Source organism: Symsagittifera roscoffensis, chromosome 1, assembly GCF_963678635.1.
Source record: "Symsagittifera roscoffensis chromosome 1, txSymRosc1.1, whole genome shotgun sequence".
Taxonomy (NCBI): domain Eukaryota; kingdom Metazoa; phylum Xenacoelomorpha; order Acoela; family Convolutidae; genus Symsagittifera; species Symsagittifera roscoffensis.
In genome coordinates, this window is record NC_087062.1 from 50,472,563 (window position 1) to 50,495,377 (window position 22,815).

General features: G+C 36.6%; 2 non-coding genes across 2 annotated transcripts; both read left to right on the plus strand.

The window, feature by feature from the left end:
- Positions 1 to 2,106: 2,106 nt before the first annotated feature.
- Positions 2,107 to 2,179, plus strand: Trnaa-ggc (transfer RNA alanine (anticodon GGC)). The gene has a single exon. It is a non-coding gene; the product is annotated as a tRNA-Ala (tRNA).
- A 1,662-nt stretch (positions 2,180 to 3,841) lies between these two features.
- Positions 3,842 to 3,914, plus strand: Trnaa-agc (transfer RNA alanine (anticodon AGC)). The gene has a single exon. It is a non-coding gene; the product is annotated as a tRNA-Ala (tRNA).
- The last annotated feature ends 18,901 nt before the right edge of the window (positions 3,915 to 22,815 follow it).

Consider the following 22,815-nt stretch of genomic DNA (forward strand, 5'->3'; position numbering starts at 1 on the left):
CCAGAAGTAGGGGTAGCAATACCCCGCATCTCCAAAGTAAAGGACATCGAGTTTTTAATTAATTTTCTTCAGAAAACTACTGAATATTGAAATCATATACAAGAAACACCTTCCCAGAAAATTTTTAACCTCTTGTTTGGCGACTGAAACAAAAGCTTCCTCGACAGTTCTAAACTATGGGGATGTAGCTCAAATGGTAGAGTGCTCGCTATGTATTCGAGAGGTACGGGGATCGATGCCCGGTATCTCCAAAACTAGAGCCACTCATCAAATGGTAATCACTATCTGCAGATAATCACAAGTTTCTGCGAACGAAAAGAAAAACTTCATAATTGCTGACTAAGCGAAAAAAAATTCCGCGAGATTTGATAAACATGGAATGTAGGTCAAATGGTAGAGTAATCGCTATGTATTCGAGAGGTACGGGGATCGACGCCCGGCATCTCCAAAACTAGAGCCACTCATCAAATGGTTATCACTATCTGCAGATAATCCCAATTTTCTGCGAACGAAAAGAAAAACTTCATAATTGCTGACTAAGCGAAAAAAAATTCCGCGAGATTTGATAAACATGGGATGTAGGTCAAATGGTAGAGCGCCTACTTAGCAAGCCAGAAGTACGGGGAGCAATACCCCGCATCTCCGAAGTTAAGGTCATCGAGCAATTAATTATCTTTCTTCAGAAAACTACTGAATATTGAAGTTTTATTCAAGAAATACCTTCCAAGAAAAATTTTAACCTCTTGTTCGCCGACTGAAACAAAAGCTTCCTCGACAGTTATAAATTATGGGGATGTAGCTCAAATAGTAGAGCGCTCGCTGAGGTGCGAGAGGTACGGGGATCAATGCCCCGCATCTCCAAATCTAGAGTCACTCATCAAATGGGAATCATTATCTCCAGATAATCTATTGCATATTGAAATTCCTACCAAGTAGATTTTCTGCGAACGAAAAAAAAACTTCATGGTCGCTGACTAAGCGAAAAAAATTCCGCGAGATTTGATAAACATGGGATGTAGGTCAAATGGTAGAGCGCCCACTTATCAAGCCAGAAGTACGGGGAGCAATACCCCGCATCTCCAAAGTTAAGGACATCGAGTTTTTAATTAACTTTCTTCAGAGCACTACTGAATATTGAAATCTTATACAAGAAATACCTTCCCAGAAAATTTTTAACCTCTTGTTTGCCGACTGAAACAAAAGATTCCTCGACAGTTCTAAATTATGGGGATGTAGCTCAAATAGTAGAGCTCTCGCTTTGCATGCGAGAGGCACGGGGATCGATGCCCCGCATCTCCAAAGCTAGAGCCACTCATCAAATGGTAATCACTATCTCCAGATAATCTATTGCATATTGAAATTCCTAACAAGTAGATTTTCTGCGAACGAAAAGAAAAACTTCTTAGTTGCTGACTAATCCAAAAAAAATTTCGCGAGAATTGATAAACATGCGATGTAGGTCAAATGGTAGAGCGCCTACTTAGCAAGCCAGAAGTACGGGGAGCAATACTCCGCATCTCCGAAGTTAAGGACATCGAGCAATTAATTAACCTTCTTCAGAAAACTACTGAATATTGAAGTCTTATACTAGAAATACCTTCCAAGAAAACTTTTAACCTCTTGTTTGCCGACTGAAACAAAAGCTTCCTCGACAGGTATAAATCATGGGGATGTAGCTCAAATGGTAGAGCGCTCGCTTAGCATGCGAGATGTACGGGGATCAATGCCCCGCATCTTCACATCTAGAGTCACTCATCAAATGGTAATCACTATCTCCAGATAATCTATTGCATATTGAAATTCCTAACAAGTAGATTTTCTGCGAACGAAAAGAAAAACTTCATAGTTGCTGACTAAGCGAAAAAAAATTCCGCGAGATTTGAAAACCATGGGATGAAGGTCAAATGGTAGAGCGCCCACTTATCAGGCCAGAAGTACGGGGAGCAATACCCCGCATCTCCAAAGTTAAGGACATCGAGTTTTTAATTAATTTTCTTCAGAAAACTACTGAATATTGAAATCTTATTCAAGAAATACCTTCCCAGAAAATTTCTAACCTCTTGTTTGCCGACTGAAATAAAAGCTTCCTCGACAGTTCTAAACTACGGGGATGTAGCTCAAATGGTAGAGCGCTCGCTTGGCATGCGAGAGGTACGGGGATCGATGCCCCGCATCTTCAAAACTAGAGCCAGTCACCAAATGGTAATCACTATCTGCAGATAATCCCAATTTTCTGCGAACGAAAAGAAAAACTTCATAATTGCTGACTAAGCGAAAAAAAATTCCGCAAGATTTGATAAACATGGGATGTAGCTCAAATGGTAGAGCGCCTACTTAGCAAGCCAGAAGTACGGGGAGCAATACCCCGCATCTCCGAAGTTAAGGTCATCGAGAAATTAATTAACTTTCTTCAGAAAACTACTGAATATTGAAGTTTTATACAAGAAATACCTTCCAAGAAAAACATTAACTTCCTGTTTGCAGACTGAAACAAAAGCTTCCTCGACTGTTATAAATCATGGGGATGTAGCTCAAATAGTAGAGCGCTCGCTTAGCATGCGAGAGGTACGGGGATCAATGCACCGGATCTCCAAATCTAGAGTCACTCATCAAATGGTAATCACTATCTCCAGATAATCTATTGCATATTGAAATTCCTAACAAGTAGATTTTCTGCGAACGAAAAGAAAAACTTCATAGTTGCTGACTAAGCGAAAAAAAATTCGGCGAGAAATGATAAACATGGGATGTAGGTCAAATGGAAGAGCGCCCACTTATCAAGCCAGAAGTACGGGGAGCAATACCCCGCATCTCCAAAGTTAAGGACATCGAGTTTTTAATTAACTTTCATCAAAAAACTACTGAATATTGAAATCTTATACAAGAAATACCTTCCCAGAAAATTTATAACCTCTTGTTTGCCGACTGAAACAAAAGCTTCCTCGACAGTTATAAATCACGGGGATGTAGCTCAAATGTTAGAGCGCCCGCTTAGCATGCGAGAGGTACGGGGAGCAATGCCCCGCATCTCCAAAACTTGAGTCACTCATCAAATGGTAATCACTATCTCCAGATAATCTATTGCATATTGAAATTCCTAACAAGTAGAGTTTCTGCGAACGAAAAGAAAAACTTCATAGTTGCTGACTAAGCGAAAAAAAATTCCGCGAGATTTGATAAACATGGGATGTAGGTCAAATGGAAGAGCGCCCACTTATCAAGCCAGAAGTACGGGGAGCAATACCCCGCATCTCCAAAGTTAAGGTCATCGAGTTTTTAATTAACTTACTTCAGAAAGCTACTGAATATTGAAATCTTATACAAGAAATACCTTACCAGAAAATTTATAACCTCTTGTTTGCCGACTGAAACAAAAGCTTCCTCGACAGTTATAAATCATGGGGATGTAGCTCAAATGGTAGAGCGCTCGCTTTGCATGCGAGAGGTACGGTGATCAATGCACCGCATCTCCAAAAACTTGAGTCACTCATCAAATGGTAATGACTATCTCCAGATAATCTATTGCATTTTGAAATTCCTAACAAGAAGATTTTCTGCGAACGAAAAGAAAAACTGCATAGTTGCTGACTAAGCGAAAAAAAAATTCCCCGAGATTTGATAAACATGGGATGTAGGTCAAATGGAAGAGCGCCCACTTATCAAGCCAGAAGTACGGGGAGCAATACCCCGCATCTCCAAAGTTAGGACATCGAGTTTTTAATTAACTTTCTTCAGAAAGCTACTGAATATTGAAATCTTATACTAGAAATACCTTCCCAGAAAATTTATAACCTCTTGTTTGCCGACTGAAACAAAAGCTTCCTCGACAGTTATAAATCATGGGGATGTAGCTCAAATGGTAGAGCGCTCGCTTAGCGTGCGAGAGGTACGGGGATCAATGCCCCGCATCTCCAAAAACTTGAGTCACTCATCAAATGGTAATGAATATCTCCAGATGATCTATTGCATTTTGAAATTCCTAACAAGAAGATTTTCTGCGAACGAAAAGAAAAACTGCATAGTTGCTGACTAAGCGAAAAAAAAATTCCCCGAGATTTGATAAACATGGGATGTAGGTCAAATGGAAGAGCGCCCACTTATCAAGCCAGAAGTACGGGGAGCAATACCCCGCATCTCCAAAGTTAGGACATCGAGTTTTTAATGAACTTTCTTCAGAAAACTACTGAATATTGAAATCTTATACAAGAAATACCTTCCCAGAAAATTTATAACCTCTTGTTTGCCGACTGAAACAAAAGCTTCCTCGACAGTTCTTAATTCTGGGGATATAGCTCAAATAGTAGAGCTCTCGCTTTGCATTCGAGAGGTGCGGGGATCGATGCCCCGCATCTCCAAAGCTAGAGCCACTCATCAAATGGCAATCACTATCTCCAGATACTCTATTGCATATTGAAATTCCTAACAAGTAGATTTTCTGCGAACGAGAAGAAAAAAAACATAGTTGCTGACTAAGCGAAAAAAATTTCGCGAGAATTGATAAACATGGGATGTAGGTCAAATGGTAGAGCGCCCACTTATCAAGTCAGAAGTACGGGGAACAATACCCCGCATCTCCGAAATTAAGGACATCGAGCAATTAATTAACCTTGTTCTGAAAACTACTGAATATTGAAGTCTTATACAAGAAATTCCTTCCAAGAAAAATTTTAACCTCTTGTTTGCCGACTGAAACAAAAGCTTCCTCGACAGTTTTAAAACATGGGGATGTAGCTCAAATGGTAGAGCGCTCGCTTAGCATGCGAGAGGTACGGGGATCAATGCCTCGCATCTCCAAATCTAGAGTCACTCATGAAATGGTAATCACTATCTCCAGATAATCCATTGCATATTGGTATTCCTAACAAGTAGATTTTCTGCGAACGAAAAGAAAAACTTCATAGTTGCTGACTAAGCGAAAAAAAATTCCGCGAGATTTGAAAAACATGGGATGTAGGTCAAATGGTAGAGCGCCCACTTATCAAGCCAGAAGTACGGGGAGCAATACCCCGCATCTCCAAAGTTAAGGACATCGAGTTTTTAATTATTTTTCTTCAGAAAACTACTGAATATTGAAATCTTATACAAGAAATACCTTCCCAGAAAATTTTTAACCTCTTGTTTGCCGACTGAAATAAAGGCTTCCTCGACAGTTCTAAACTATGTGGATGTAGCTCAAATGGTAGAACGCTCGCTTTGCATGCGAGAGGTACGGGGATTGATGCCCCGCATCTCCAAAACTAGAGCCACTCATCAAATGGCAATCACTATCTCCAGATAATCTATTGCATATTGAAATTCCTAACAAGTAGATTTTCTGCGAACGAGAAGAAAAAAAAACATAGTTGCTGACTAAGCGAAAAAAATTTCGCGAGAAATGATAAACATGGGATGTAGGTCAAATGGTAGAGCGCCCACTTATCAAGTCAGAAGTACGGGGAGCAACACCCCGCATTTCCGAAATTAAGGACATCGAGCAATTATTTAACCTTGTTCTGAAAACTACTGAATACAGTCTTATACAAGAAATACCTTCCCAGAAAATTTATAACCTCTTGTTTGCCGACTGAAATAAAAGCTTCCTCGACAGTTCTAAACTATTGGGATGTAGCTCAAATGGTAGAGCGCTCGCTTTGCATGCGAGAGGTACGGGGATTGATGCCCCGCATCTCCAAAACTAGAGCCACTCATCAAATGGCAATCACTATCTCCAGATAATCTATTGCATATTGAAATTCCTAACAAGTAGATTTTCTGCGAACGAGAAGAAAAAAAACATAGTTGCTGACTAAGCGAAAAAAATTTCGCGAGAATTGATAAACATGGGATGTAGGTCAAATGGTAGAGCGCCCACTTATCAAGTCAGAAGTACGGGGAGCAATACCCCGCATTTCCGAAATTAAGGACCTCGAGCAATTAATTAACCTTGTTCTGAAAACTACTGAATATAGTCTTATACAAGAAATACCTTCAAAGATAAAAATTTTAACCTCTTGTTTGCCGACTGAAACAAAAGCTTCCTCGACAGTTTTAAGTCATGGGGATGTAGCTTTAATGGTAGAGCGCTCGCTTAGCATGCGAGAGGTACGGGGAACAATGCCCCGCATCTCCAAATCTAGAGTCACTCATGAACTGGTAATCACTATCTCCAGATAATCCAATGCATATTGATATTCCTAACAAGTAGATTTTCTGCGAACGAAAAGAAAAACTTCATAGTTGCTGACTAAGCGAAAAAAAATTCCGCGAGATTTGAAAAACATGGGATGTAGGTCAAATGGTAGAGCGCTCACTTATCAAGCCAGAAGTACGGGGAGCAATACCCCGCATCTCCAAAGTTAAGGACATCGAGTTTTTAATTAATTTTCTTCAGAAAACTACTGAATATTGAAATCTTATGCAAGAAATACCTTCCCAGAAAATTTATAACCTCTTGTTTGCCGACTGAAATAAAAGCTTCCTCGACAGTTCTAAACTATGGGGATGTAGCTCAAATGGTAGAGCGCTCGCTTTGCATGCGAGAGGTACGGGGATTGATGCCCCGCATCTCCAAAACTAGTGCCACTCTTCAAATGGTAATCACTATCTCCAGATAATCTATTGCATATTGAAATTCCTAACAAGTAGATTTTCTGCGAACGAGAAGAAAAAAAACATAGTTGCTGACTAAGCTAAAAAAATTTCGCGAGAATTGATAAACATGGGATGTAGGTCAAATGGTAGAGCGCCCACTTATCAAGTCAGAAGTACGGGGAGCAATACCCCGCATTTCTGAAATTAAGGACATCGAGCAATTAATTAACCTTGTTCTGAAAACTACTGAATATAGTCTTATACAAGAAATACCTTCCAAGATAAAAATTTTAACCTCTTGTTTGCCGACTGAAACAAAAGCTTCCTCGACAGATTTAAATCATGGGGATGTAGCTCAAAGATGGGAGTTTCATTCCGATATGCAAAAATTCAATGCTAGACATAACCCATCTCGAAGCTTTGAGAATATGGTGATGTCTTACTACCAAGAAACAAAGTCAGAATGTAGAATTGAGAGCTTCCACACATCTGGAAATCAAAAAAAAATTGACTGTTTCAATGTAGATTGATATTGCGATCACTGCAAAACTGTGTTTGAAGCACTGGGATGCTATTATCATTTTTACCTTCACAGGAGACTCGTCCCTCACTTAGCGAGAAAGATATTGATAGAGGAAAAAATGAGAGAGATGGATGACTTGAGACGTGAGTGCAATCGCGAAAAAGATTACAAAATCAAAGAGATGTGGGAATGTGAGTGGTGGCAAAACTTCAAAACGAACGAAAAAAGTAAGAATCATATCCGTTCCAACTTTCCCTACAAAAGACCTCTCTCTACTGATTTTTTATTGGGAAAAGTAAGAGATGGATCTCTTTATGGCTATATTTCGTGTGACTTAGTTGTTCCAGATGAACTGAAAGCAAAGATTTCTAATTTTCCTCCATTTTTTAAAAACACTGAAGTTGGAAGAAATTACATTGGTGAATTTATGCAAAATTATGCCAATGAAAATGATCTTCTTAAGCATCCCCAGCGAATGCTAATATCTAGTTCCAAACTATAAAATGGTTCCATCATTACCCTTCTTTTCAATTTTCATATGGAGCTTGGCTTACAGTGTACAAAAATTTGTAAACGCATCTTGATGGGAAAATTAAAATTATTTACACGAGAGTTGGCAGAAACATGGAATGACTACATTTAAAGAATTTTTGCAGTGATACAACAACAAAGATGTTGTTCCAACCCCTGAAGCAATGCAAAAAATGGTTCAATTTTATCATCAGAAAGAAAATGATTTGTAAAAACTTGGATGTATTCTTCCAAATCTAGCAAATATTTGTCTGCACAAATCAACCAATGAAAAATTCTACCCATTTTGCGAAACTGACAGAGATTTGTGCCAGAAAATTAGAGAGGATATGACAGGTGGACCATCAATTGTGTTTACGCGGAAAGCTGTTGTGGACAAAGCATTTATCAGAGATTCATCAAATATCTGCAAATCAATTGTTGGAATTGACGCCAGCCAGTTCTATCCTTATTCAAGGAGTCAAGACATGCCAACATGATTGTACACAAGATGGGAGTTTGATTCCGATATGCAAAAATGCAAGGCTAGACATAACCGATCTCAAAGCTTTGAGATTACGGCGATGTCTTACTACCAAGAAACAAGAACATAATGCAGAATTGAAAGCTTCCACACATCTGGAAATAAAAAAATTGTATGTTTCAATGTATATGGATATTTTGATCACTGCAAAACTGTGTTTGAAGCAATGGGATGCTATTACCATTTTGTCCTTGCCAGGACACTCGTCCCTCACTTAGCGAGAAAAATATTGAGAGAGGAAAAAAAATGAGAGAGATGGATGACTTGAGACGTGAGTAAATTTGCGAAAAAGATTACAAAATCAAAGAGATGTGGGAAAGTGAGTGGTGGCAAAACTTCAAAATGAACGAAAAATTTAAGAATCTTATCCGATCCAACTTTCCATACAAAAGACCTCTCTCTAGTGATTCTTTATTGGGAAAAATAAGAGATGGATGTCTTTATGTCTATTTTCCGTGTGATTGAGTTGTTTCACCTGAACTGAAAGCAAAGATTTCTTATTTTCCTCCTTTTTTTCAAAAAAACACTGAAGTTAGAAGAAATTACATTGGAGAATATATGCAAAATTATGCCATTGAAAATGATCTTCCTAAGCATCCCCAGCGAATGCAGATATCTAGTTTCAAACTAGAAAAATGTTCCATCATTACCCTTCTTTTCAATTTTCATATGGAGCTTGGCTTACAGTGTACAAAAGTTTACCGCTTTGTACAGTATCTCTCTCAAAAAAGCTTCAACAAGTTTGTTCAATCAGTTGTTGATGCTAGAAGGGAAGGAGATGAGAACCCTTTACCCGGTGTTGTTGCAGAGACTATGAAGCTTTTAGGTAATTCATACTACGATTAGCAGATAATGGACAGATCGAGACATACGATCACAAAGTACTTGAATGATGAGAAAACACACAAAGCAATTATTGAACCACCCTTCAAACGATTAAACACTGTTCAGAGAGTTTTGTACGAGATTGAGTTACTAAAGTCAACAATTGAGCACAAAGAGCACAAAGTTGAGCACAAAGTTGAATAAAAGATCTCGAAATCATTCAAAAGAAAGTTTTGAATATGAAGACAATTCTAGAGAAGATACAGAGGAAACTGACATATCAACTCAGTTTTTAAGAATGCAGAAGAATCAGCTGATTGATTTGAAACAAAATCTGGAGAGGTTTGTTAACACCTTACCTATATTTGGTTTTAACAGTGGAAGATATGATCTGAACATGATCAAGAGCTATCTGATTCCCTACTTAATCAATGATAAAGAAGCTGAACCTATGGTTATCAAAAAGGCTAACGATTTCATATCTTTCCAGTTTGGAGACATACAATTTCTCGACATCATGAATTTTTTGGGTGGAGCAACATCTCTAGGCTCCTTTCTTAAAGCCTACAAAGCAAGTGAGTTTAAAAAAATTTTCCCTTATGAGTGGTTTGACAGTGCGAACGAGCTCGAGAATGAAGAATTACCTCCATACGAAGCCTTTTTCAGTAAACTGAGAAACAACAACCCTCTTGATAAAGACTTTCAGGATTATCAAAAGTTGAGGTCAAGTGGACTTGATAAGCAGAAAGTACTAAAGAAACTTCAAATTAGGTCAGTACCTGCAACTGGATGGGAAAATTACAAATATTTACAGGAGATTTGGCAGAAACATGGAAAGACTACATTTGAAGATTTTTTGCAGTGATACAACAACAAAGATGTTGTTCCAACCCTTGAAGCAATGCAAAAAATAGTTCAATTTTATCATCAGAAAAAAATTGATATGTTAAAACTTGGATGTACTTTTCCAAATCTAGCAAATATTTGTCTGCACAAAACATTAATGAAAAATTCTACCCATTTTGCGAAAATGGTAAGGATTTGTGCCAGAAAATTAGAGAGGATATGACGGGTGGACCATCAATTGTGTTTACGCGAAAAGCTGTTGTGGACAAAACTTTATCAGTGATTCATCAAATATCTGCAAATCAATCGTTGGAATTGATGCCAGGCAGTTCTATCCCTATTCAATGTGTCAAGACATGCCAACATGATTGTACCTTAGATGGGAGTTTGATTCCGATATGCAAAAATTCAAGGCTAGACATAACCGATCTCGAAGCTTTGATGTCTTACTACCAAGAAACAAAACCAGAATGCAGAATTGAGAGCTTCCACACATCTGGAAATCAAAAGAAAATTGACAGTTTCAATGTAGATTGATATTGCGATCACTGCAAAACTGTGTTTGAAGCACTGGGATGCTATTATCATTTTTACCTTCACAGGAGACTCGTCCCTCACTTAGCGAGAAAGATATTGATAGAGGAAAAAATGAGAGAGATGGATGACTTGAGACGTGAGTGCAATCGCAACAAAGATTACAAAATCAAAGAGATGTGAGTGGTGGCAAAACTTCAAAACGAACGAAAAAATTAAGAATCTTATCCGATCCAACTTTCCCTACGAAAGACCTCTCTCTACTGATTCTTTATTGGGAAAAATAAGATATGGATCTCTTTATGGCTATATTCCGTGTGACTTAGTTGTTCCAGTTGAACTGAAAGCAAAATTTTCTAAATTTCCTCCTTTTTTTAAAAACACTGAAGTTGGAAGAAATTACGTTGGAGAATCTATGCAAAATTATGCCATTGAAAATGATCTTCTTAAGCATCCCCAGCGAATGCTAATATCTAGTTTCAAACTAGAAAATGGTTCCATCCTTACCCTTCTTTTCATTTTTCATATGGAGCTTGGCTTACAGTGTACAAAAATTTATCATTTTGTACAGTATCTTCGTCAAAAATCCTTCAACAAGTTTGTTCAATCAGTTGTTGGTGCTAGAAGGAAAGGAGATGAGAACCCTTTATCCGGTGCTGTTGCAGAGACTATGAAGCTTTTAGGTAATTTATCCTACGGTAACCAGATAATGGACAGATCGAGACATACGATCACAAAGTATTTGAATGATGAGAAAACACACAAAGCAATTAATGAACACTTTTTCAAACGGTTGAACACTATTCAGAAAGACTTGTACAAGATTGAGTTACTAAAGTCAACAATTGAGCACACAGAACCCATAATAGTCGGTTTTTTCATTCTGCAGTATGCAAAGCTGAGAGTGCTTGAGCTTTACTACAATTTTTTCGGCAAGTTTTGTGATGTAAATAAGTTTGAGGAATTAAAATTGGACCCAGATTTGCTGAGGAAAATTTGTATGGTTGTACGCGTCCGGAGAAAGAAGGTGACTGAGAAAAACTGAGAGAAAAAGTTTGCAGAGATTAGTTTAGAGCAGATTCAAAATTGAATTTTTCCACGAACTTGTTGTAGCGTTCACAAGAAGCATGATAAACGAGAGCCTGGTCTGTTCAAAGAAGAATTTAGGTGAACGGAGATGCTATGTTCATGCAGCAAGACTTGTTGTTGCTATGACAACAAATCAGACAAGATAAAAATTAGCAGTAAAGATTGAATAAAAGAAATCTAGAGGAATCCGTTGATGATCCTATGGAAAATTACAGAAAAGTACTCGATGAAGCAATCAACTTGAATTCAACAAACAGAGGGTTTAGAACCATTAATCATATGGTTGCTACATACGAGCAAACAAAGAAGGGATTGAGCTACTTTTACCCTAAAAGACAAGTTCAGGACGACGGAGTTTACACAAAACCTTTGAACTTGTATATAACTGATAGTGAAATAGCATTCAATTCAGTATTGATTAACTAACTGTAAACTTGTGGTAATTTGATTATACGAAGCAGTGATTAATATAATTCATGTTTTGAGTTTAACTTTATTCCCCAAACATGTTATTTTTTACTCGAAGTTTCGTTAGGTTTCAGTATAGTTTTAGATAGTTTTCTCGTTGAATCAAACCTGTAAAACAAAATCAAAACATCTAAACTGTAGAAGCTAGCTAAGAAACGCTAAGAAAAAATTCGGGCGCCAAAATTTTTTCTGAAAGTTACCATCGTACCATCTGAAACTTTACCATCTGAAACCTGCTATCTTAATACATTGGGAAACCTATTCCCTATTTTAATACATTGGGAACTCTATTCCCTATCTTAATACATCGGTTGCTGACCGGATACTCTTTAGCCTATGTTAATACATGGGGTTCAGCAACCACCCCCCATTCTCCCTCACTCTTCTACTACTAAGTTTGTTCATGAAGAAAATTGGATGGCCAATGTTATACGTTTTTCTTTTGAAACCATTCAAGGCATAGAGTTTTTAAAAAAAATCAGGTTAGTTTTTTGGCCGTGTTTTTCCACAAATAACTATCGATTTTCATTGGAAGCAATTCAAAATAGGTTTCTCTGATTTTTTGTTTTGATTTGTTTGATAGTTTCAAAGCTCTGACAGGTTGCTTAGAAAAACTTGAAATGTTAGCGAAACGATTTGCTCTTAAAAAGATTTGCAACTGTCCTTTTCTACAACTAGAGTGCTTATTTCGTCATTATGTTTTCTATACACAGACGGCAAAACTTTTTTGATCGATCAATGGCTTGATTTCATACGTTTTTTTAATTTGAGAAAAAAAACTATTCTATTTGAAGCGAAGCAAATTTGCTTTAATTTTTTATTGGTTTGATTCATTTTACAAAAAATTGACTTCTGGTCATACAGGTTGCCCGAGAAGTGAAGGAGTTGAAGTGATATTCAATATGTTCTCCGTGCATGGGTTGGAAATTATCCCTGTCCATTAATTTCTTATACACACCTGAACTGAATTTGGTAGGCACAAAAGTGATGTTTACCTAATTTTATTAATAATTCACCTAAAAAATTGTCAGAATACAAAAATTTGGACAAAAAATTGGCTCGCAAACCATTGGAGCTCGTCTAAGGTGACTAGTCAAGCAAACAAACGTTGAAATAAGTTGGAGTTTGTTCATGAAGAAAATCGGATGGCCAATTTTTTACGTTTTTCTATTAAAACCATTCAAAGCATGGAGTTTTGAAAAACTTCAGGTTACTTTTTTGGGCCAGTTTTTCCACAAACAACTATCTTTTTTCAGCGGAACCATTATAAATTTAGGTTTTCATTAATTTTTTGTTTCGCACCGTTTGATAGTTTCAAAACTCTAACAGGTTGCTTAGAAAAATTGGAAATTTTAGCAAAACGATTCGGTCTATAAAAAGATTTCCACCAGTCCTGTTCTAAGACTAGTGTACTAACATTGTCATTACATTTTATATACACAGACATCAAGTCCGATTTTGATCGAGCAATGGCTTGAATTGCTTTATATTTTTTATTGGTTCGATTCAATTTACCAATGATTGACCTCTGGTCTTACAGGCTGGCAGCGAGGTGAAGGCGGTGAATTGTTAATCAATATGTTCTGCGTGCGTGCATTGGAAGCAAAGAAAAATAGGTTTCCCTTTTTTGTTTTGATTTGTTTGATAGTTTCAAAGCTCTAACAGCGATAATTTAGCGGAACGATTTGCTCTATAAAAAGATTTGCACTAGTCCTGTTCTACGGCTAGAGTGCCTATTTTGTCGTTATATTTTGTATACCCAGTTGTCAAGTCTATTTTTGCTCGATCATTGGCTTGATTTGATACGTTTTTTTGTATTAATGTTTTGAAAAGAACTATTCTATTTGAAGCGAAGCAACTTTGCTTTAATTTTTATTGGTTCGATTCATTTTACCATTGATTGACCTCTGATCTTACTAGCTGCCCGAGAGTTTAAGGCATTGAAGTGCTATTCAATATGTTCTGCGTGCGTGGGTTGGAAACCCATCCCTGTCCAGTAATTTTGTAAAAACACCCGAACTGAATTCGGTAGGCACAAAAACTGATAAATAAATCAACAAAAAGTTCATCATTTCACAAAAGTTGGGAGAAAGAATCGAATCGCATACCATTGAAGTTCGTTTAAGCAAACTAATCAAGCAACCAAACGTTGAAAAACTTTAAATGTGTTCATGAAGAAAATCGGATGGCCAATTTTATACGTTTTTCTATTGAAACCCTTCAAGGCATGGATTTTTGAAAAGATTCAGATTGCTTTTTGGGCTATGGCTTTCCAAAAAAAAAACAATCGTTTTCCAACGGAAGCAATTCAATTTTAAGTTTCCTCTTTTTTTTGTTTCGCTTCGTTTGATAATTTGAAAGCTGTAACAGATTGCTTGGAGAACTTGAAATTTTAGCGAAACGATTTGGTCTATAAAAAGATTTGCACCAGTCCTATTCTAAGTCTAGTGTGCTAACTTCGTCATTACATTTTATATACATAGACATGAAGTCCGTTTTTGTTCAAGCAATGGCTTGATTTCTTTATTTTTTTATTGGTTCGATTCAATTTACCAATAATTGATTTCTGGTATTTCAGGCTGGCCGCGAAGTGAAGTCGGTGAAGGGTTATTCAATTTGTTTTTCGTGCGTGGGTTCGAAACTCATCCCTGTCGAGTAATTTCTTACAACACCTGAACGGAATTCGGTAGGCACAAAAACTGATGTTTACCTAATTTGATAAAACCTCACCAAAAAACTCGTCAGGTCACAAAAAATTGGAGAAAGAATCGGCACGCAAAACATTGAAGTTAGTCTAAGCAGACTAGTCAAGCAAACAAACGTTGAAAAATTTCAAGTTTGTTCATTAAGGACTCGGATGGCCAATGTTATACGTTTCCTATTGAAACCATTCAAGGCAAGGAGTTTTGAAAAACTCGAGGTTACTTTTTTGGCCGAGTTTTTCCACAATTAACTATCGTTTCACAACGGAAGCAATATAGAGTTAGGTTTTTCCCTATTTTTTTGCTTCGCATCGTTTGATAGTTTCAAAGCTCTAACAGGTTGCTTAGAAAAACTGAAAATGTTAGCGAAACGATTTGGTCTATAAAAATATCTGCACTAGTCCTGTACTAAGACCAGAGAGCTTATTTTGTCATTACATATTATATACACAGACTTCAAGTCTATTTTTGATCGAACAATATCTTGTTTTGATACATTTTTTGTTTTAAGCTAAACATTTATTCGATACTTATGATTGCTCTCTGGTCTTACAAGCTGGCCGCGAGGTGAAGGCTTTGAAGAGCTATTCATTTCGTTCTGCGTGCGTGGGTTTGTAACCCATCCCTGTCCGGTAATTTTTTACAAACACCTGAACTGAATTCGGTAGGCACAAAAACTGATATTTATATAATTTTGTTAATAACTCACCAAAAAACTTTTCAGGTCACAAAAAAATGGAGAAACAATCGGCACGCAAAACATTGAAGTTCGTCTAAGCAGACTAGTCAAGCAACCAAACGTTGAAAGTTTTCAAGTTTGTTCATTAAGAAACTCAGATGACCAATGGTATACATTTTTCTATTGAAACCATTCAAGGCATGGATTTTTGTATAAAAATTCAATTTGGTTGTTTAACTAAATTTTTAAACATACAACTCTCATTTTTACACGGAAGCAAAAAAAATCGGCTTTCTCTAAATTTTTGCTTCGCATCGTTTGATAGTTTCAAAGCTTTAACAGGTTGCTTAGAAAAACTGGAAAGGTTAGCGAATTGATTTGGTCTATAAAAATATCTGCACTAGTCTTGTACTAAGACTAGAGAGCTTATTTCGTCATTACATTTTATATACTCAGACGTCAAGTCTATTTTTGATCGAACAATATCTTGATTTGATACGCTTTTTGTTTTAAGCTAAACATTTATTCGATACTTATGATTGCTCTCTAGTCTTACAAGCTGGCCGCGAGGTGAAGGCTTTGGAGTGCTATTCATTTTGTTCTGCGTGCGTGCGTTTGTGACCCATCCCTGTCCGGTAATTTTTTACAAACACCTCAACTGAATTCGGTAGGCACAAAAACTGATGTTTATCTAATTTTGTTAATAACTCACCAAAAAACTTGTCAGGTCACAAAAAATTGGAGAAAGAATCGGCACGCAAAACATTGAAGTTCGTCTAAGCAGAATAGTCAAGCAACCAAACATAGAAAAACTTCAAGTTTGTTCATGAAAAAAATTGAATGGCCAATGTAATACATTTGCCAATAAAACCATTCAAGGCACGAACTTTTGAAAAACTTGAGGTTAATTTTTTGGCCTAGTTTTTCCTCATACAACTATCGTTTCACAACGGAAGCAATATAAAGTTAGTTTTTTCTTAATTTTTTGTTTAGCATCGGTTGATAGTTTCAAAACTCTAACAGGTTGCTTAGAAAAATTGGAAATTTTAGCAAAACGATTCGGTCTATAAAAATATTTCCACCAGTCCTTTCTAAGACTAGTGTGCTTACTTCGTCATTACTTTTATATACACAGACATCAAGTCCGTTTTTGATCGAGCAATGGCTTGAATTGCTTTAATTTTTTATTGGTTCGCTTCAATTTACCAATGATTGACCTCTGATCATACAGGCTGGCCGCGAGGTGAAGGCGGTGAACTGTTAATCAATATGCTCTGCGTGCGTGAGTTCGAAGCTCATCCATGACGAGTACTTTTTTTATGAACACCTGAACTGAGTTCGGTAGGCACAAAAACTGATGTTTACCTAATTTTGTTAGTAACTCATCAAAAAACTTGTCAGGTCACAAAAAATAGGAGAAAGAATCAGCACGCAAAACATTGAAGTTCGTCTAAGCAGAATAGTCAAGCAACCAAACGTTGAAAAATTTCAAGTTTGTTCATGAAAAAAATTGGATGGCAAATGTAATACGTTTTGCTATTCAAACCATCCAAGACAAGGATTTTGAAAAACTTGGGGTTACTTTTTTGGCCGAGTTTTTCCACAAACAACTATCGTTTCACAATGGAAGCGATATAAAGTTAGGTTTTCCTTAATTTTTTGTTTCGCATCGGTTGATAGTTTCAAAGCTCTAACAGGTTTCTTAGAAAAATTGGAAGTGTTAGCAAAACGATTCGGTCTAAAAAAAATTTCCACCAGTCCCATTCTAAGACTAGTGTGCCAACTTCGTCATTACATTTTATATATACAGACATCAAGTCCATTTTTGATCGAGCAATGACTTGATTTGCTTTAATTTTTTATTGGTTCGCTTCAATTTACCAATGATTGACCTCTGATCATACAGGCTGGTCGCGAGGTGAAGGCGGTGAACTGTTAATCAATATGCTCTGCGTGCGTGAGTTCGAAGCTCATCCATGTCGAGTACTTTTTTTATGAACACCTGAACTGAGTTCGGTAGGCACAAAAACTGATGTTTACCTAATTTTGTTAGTAACTCATCAAAAAACTTGTCAGGTCACAAAAAATAGGAGAAAGAATCAGCACGCAAAACATTGAAGTTCGTCTAAGCAGAATAGTCAAGCAACCAAACAATGAAAAACTTTAAGTTTGTTCATGAAGAAAATCGGATGGCCAATGTTATACGTTTCCTATTGAAACCATTCAAGGCAAGGAGTTTTGAAAAACTCGAGGTTACTTTTTTGGCCGAGTTTTTCCACAATTAACTATCGTTTCACAACGGAAGCAATATAGAGTTAGGTTTTTCCCTAATTTTTTGTTTCGCATCGGTTGATAGTTTCAAAGCTCTAACAGGTTGCTTAGAAAAATTGGAAGTGTTAGCAAAACGATTCGGTCTAAAAAAAATTTCCACCAGTCCCATTCTAAGACTAGTGTGCCAACTTCGTCATTACATTTTATATATACAGACATCAAGTCCATTTTTGATCGAGCAATGACTTGAATTGCTTTAATTTTTTATTGGTTCGATTCAATTTACCAATGATTGACCTCTGGTCTTACAGGCTGGCAGCGAGGTGAAGGCGGTGAAATGTTAATCAATATGTTCTGCGTGCTTGGGTTCGAAACTCATCCCTGACGAGTAATTTTTTACAAATACCTGAACTGAAATCGGTAAACACAAAAACGGATGTTTACCTAATTTTGTTAATAACTCACCAAAAAACTTGTGAGGTCAAAAAAAATAGGAGAAAGAATCAGCACGCAAAACATTGAAGTTCGTCTAAGCAGAATAGTCAAGCAACCAAACGTTGAAAAATTTCAAGTTTGTTCATGAAAAAAATTGGATGGCAAATGTAATACGTTTTGCTATTCAAACCATCCAAGACAAGGATTTTTGAAAAACTTGAGGTTACTTTTTTGGCCGAGTTTTTCCACAAACAACTATCGTTTCACAATGGAAGCGATATAAAGTTAGGTTTTCCTTAATTTTTTGTTTCGCATCGGTTGATAGTTTCAAAGCTCTAACAGGTTTCTTAGAAAAATTGGAAATTTTAGCAAAACGATTCGGTCTATAAAAAGATTTCCACCAGTCCTGTTCTAAGACTAGTGTACTAACATCGTCATTACATTTTATATACACAGACATCAAGTCCGATTTTGATCGAGCAATGGCTTGAATTGCTTTAAATTTTTTATTGGTTCGATTCAATTTACCAATGATTGACCTTTGATCTTACAGGCTGGCCGCGAGGTGAAGGCGGTGAAGTGTTAATCAGTTTGTTCTGCGTGCATGGGTTTGAAATTCATCCCTGTCGATTAGTTTTTAAAAACACCTGGATTGAGTTCGGTAAGCACAAAACTAATATTTACCTAGTTTTCATAATAACTCACCAAAAAATTTGTCAGATCACAAAACTTTGAGGAAAGAATCGGCTCGCAAACCCAGGAAGTTTGTCTAAGCAGACTAGTCAAGCAACCAAACAATGAAAAACTTTAAGTTTGTTCATGAAGAAAATCGGATGGCCAATGTTATACGTTTCCTATTGAAACCATTCAAGGCAAGGAGTTTTGAAAAACTCGAGGTTACTTTTTTGGCCGAGTTTTTCCACAATTAACTATCGTTTCACAACGGAAGCAATATAGAGTTAGGTTTTTCCCTAATTTTTTGTTTCGCATCGGTTGATAGTTTCAAAGCTCTAACAGGTTGCTTAGAAAAACTGGAAATGTTAGCGAAATGATTTGGTCTATAAAAAGATTTGCACCAGTCCTGTTGTAAGACTAGTGTGCTAACTTTGTCATTACATTTTATATACACAGACATCAAGTCCGTTTTTGATCGAGCAATGGCTTGAATTGCTTTAATTTTTTATTGGTTCGATTCAATTTACCAATGATTGACCTCTGATCTTTTGGCTGGCAGCGAGGTGAAGGCGGTGAATTGTTAATCAATTTGTTCTGCGTGCATGGGTTTGAAATTCATCCCTGTCGGTTAGTTTTTAAAAACAGCTGAACTGCGTTCGGTAAGCACAAAAATAATATTTTCCTAATTTTCATAAAAACTTACCAAAAAAATTGTCAGATCACAAAAATTTGGTAAAAGAATCGGCTCGCAAACATTTGAAGTTTGTCTAAGCAGACTAGTCAAGCAACCAAACGTTGAAAAACTTTAAGTTTGTTCATGAAGAAAATCGGATGGCCAATGTTATAAGTTTTCCTATTGAAACCATTCTAGGCATGGATTTTTGAAAAACTTGAGGTTACTTTTTTGGCCAGTTTTTCCACGAACAACTATCGTTTCACAACGGAAGCAATATAAAGTTAGGTTTTCCTTAAATTTTTGTTTCGCATCGGTTGATAGTTTCAAAGCTCTAACAGGTTGCTTAGAAAAATTGGAAGTGTTAGCAAAACGATTCGGTCTAAAAAAAATTTCCACCAGTCCCATTCTAAGACTAGTGTGCCAACTTCGTCATTACATTTTATATATACAGACATCAAGTCCATTTTTGATCGAGCAATGACTTGAATTGCTTTAATTTTTTATTGGTTCGATTCAATTTACCAATGATTGACCTCTGGTCTTACAGGCTGGCAGCGAGGTGAAGGCGGTGAAATGTTAATCAATATGTTCTGCGTGCTTGGGTTCGAAACTCATCCCTGACGAGTAATTTTTTACAAATACCTGAACTGAAATCGGTAAAGACAAAAACTGATGTTTACCTAATTTTGTTAATAACTCACCAAAAAACTTGTGAGGTCACAAAAAATAGGAGAAAGAATCAGCACGCAAAACATTGAAGTTCGTCTAAGCAGAATAGTCAAGCAACCAAACGTTGAAAAATTTCAAGTTTGTTCATGAAAAAAATTGGATGGCAAATGTAATACGTTTTGCTATTCAAACCATCCAAGACAAGGATTTTGAAAAACTTGAGGTTACTTTTTTGGCCGAGTTTTTCCACAAACAACTATCGTTTCACAATGGAAGCGATATAAAGTTAGGTTTTCCTTAATTTTTTGTTTCGCATCGGTTGATAGTTTCAAAGCTCTAACAGGTTTCTTAGAAAAATTGGAAATTTTAGCAAAACGATTCGGTCTATAAAAAGATTTCCACCAGTCCTGTTCTAAGACTAGTGTACTAACATCGTCATTACATTTTATATACACAGACATCAAGTCCAATTTTGATCGAGCAATGGCTTGAACTGCTTTAATTTTTTATTGATTCGATTCAATTTACCAATGATTGACCTTTGATCTTACAGGCTGGCCGCGAGGTGAAGGCGGCGAAGTGTTAATCAGTTTGTTCTGCGTGCATGGGTTTGAAATTCATCCCTGTCGATTAGTTTTTAAAAACACCTGAATTGAGTTCGGTAAGCACAAAACTAATATTTACCTAGTTTTCATAATAACTCACCAAAAAATTTGTCAGATCACAAAAATTTGAGGAAAGAATCGGCTCGCAAACCCAGGAAGTTTGTCTAAGCAGACTAGTCAAGCAACCAAACAATGAAAAACTTTAAGTTTGTTCATGAAGAAAATCGGATGGCCAATGTTATACGTTTCCTATTGAAACCATTCAAGGCAAGGAGTTTTGAAAAACTTGAGGTTACTTTTTTGGCCGAGTTTTTCCACAATTAACTATCGTTTCACAACGGAAGCAATATAGAGTTAGGTTTTTCCCTAATTTTTTGTTTCGCATCGGTTGATAGTTTCAAAGCTCTAACAGGTTGCTTAGAAAAACTGGAAATTTTAGCGAAATGATTTGGTCTATAAAAAGATTTGCACCAGTCCTGTTGTAAGACTAGTGTGCTAACTTTGTCATTACATTTTATATACACAGACATCAAGTCCGTTTTTGATCGAGCAATGGCTTGAATTGCTTTAATTTTTTATTGGTTCGATTCAATTTACCAAAGATTGACCTCTGATCTTTTGGCTGGCAGCGAGGTGAAGGCGGTGAATTGTTAATCAATTTGTTCTGCGTGCATGGGTTTGAAATTCACCCCTGTCGGTTAGTTTTTAAAAACAACTGAACTGCGTTCGGTAAGCACAAAAATATTATTTTCCTAATTTTCATAAAAACTTGCCAAAAAAATTGTCAGATCACAAAAATTTGGTAAAAGAATCGGCTCGCAAACATTTGAAGTTTGTCTAAGCAGACTAGTCAAGCAACCAAACGTTGAAAAACTTTAAGTTTGTTCATGAAGAAAATCGGATGGCCAATGTTATACGTTTTCCTATTGAAACCATTCTAGGCATGGATTTTTGAAAAACTTGAGGTTACTTTTTCGGCCGAGTTTTTTCACCTATAACTATCGTTTCTCAACGGAAGCAATATAAAATTAGGTTTTCCATATTTTTATTTTTCGCATCGTTTGATAGTTTTAAAGCTCTAACAGGTTGCTTAGAAAAACTGGAATTTTTAGCGAATTGATTTGGTCTATAAAACGATTTGCACCAGTCCTGTTGTAAGACTAGTGTGCTAACTTTGTCATTACATTTTATATACACAGACATCAAGTCCGTTTTTGATCGAGCAATGGCTTGAATTGCTTTAATTTTTTATTGGTTTGATTCAATTTACCAATGATTGACCTCTGATCTTTTGGCTGGCAGCGAGGTGAAGGCGGGGAATTTTTAATCAATTTGTTCTGCGTGCATGGGTTTGAAATTCATCCCTGTCGGTTAGTTTTTAAAAACAGCTGAACTGCGTTCGGTAAGCACAAAAATATTATTTTCCTAATTTTCATAAAAACTTACCAAAAAAATTGTCAGATCACAAAAATTTGGTAAAAGAATCGGCTCGCAAACATTTGAAGTTTGTCTAAGCAGACTAGTCAAGCAACCAAACGTTGAAAAACTTTAAGTTTGTTCATGAAGAAAATCGGATGGCCAATGTTATACGTTTTCCTATTGAAACCATTCTAGGCATGGATTTTTGAAAAACTTGAGGTTACTTTTTCGGCCGAGTTTTTTCACCTATAACTATCGTTTCTCAACGGAAGCAATATAGAGTTAGGTTTTTCCCTAATTTTTTGTTTCGCATCGGTTGATAGTTTCAAAGCTCTAACAGGTTGCTTAGAAAAACTGGAAATTTTAGCGAAATGATTTGGTCTATAAAAAGATTTGCACCAGTCCTGTTGTAAGACTAGTGTGCTAAATTTGTCATTACATATTATATACACAGACATTAAGTTCGTTTTTGATCGAGCAATGGCTTGAATTGCTTTAATTTTTTATTGGTTCGATTCAATTTACCAATGATTGACCTCTGATCTTTTGGCTGGCAGCGAGGTGAAGGCGGTGAATTGTTAATCAATTTGTTCTGCGTGCATGGGTTTGAAATTCATCCCTGTCGGTTAGTTTTTAAAAACAGCTGAACTGCGTTCGGTAAGCACAAAAATATTATTTTCCTAATTTTCATAAAAACTTACCAAAAAAATTGTCAGATCACAAAAATTTGGTAAAAGAATCGGCTCGCAAACATTTGAAGTTTGTCTAAGCAGAC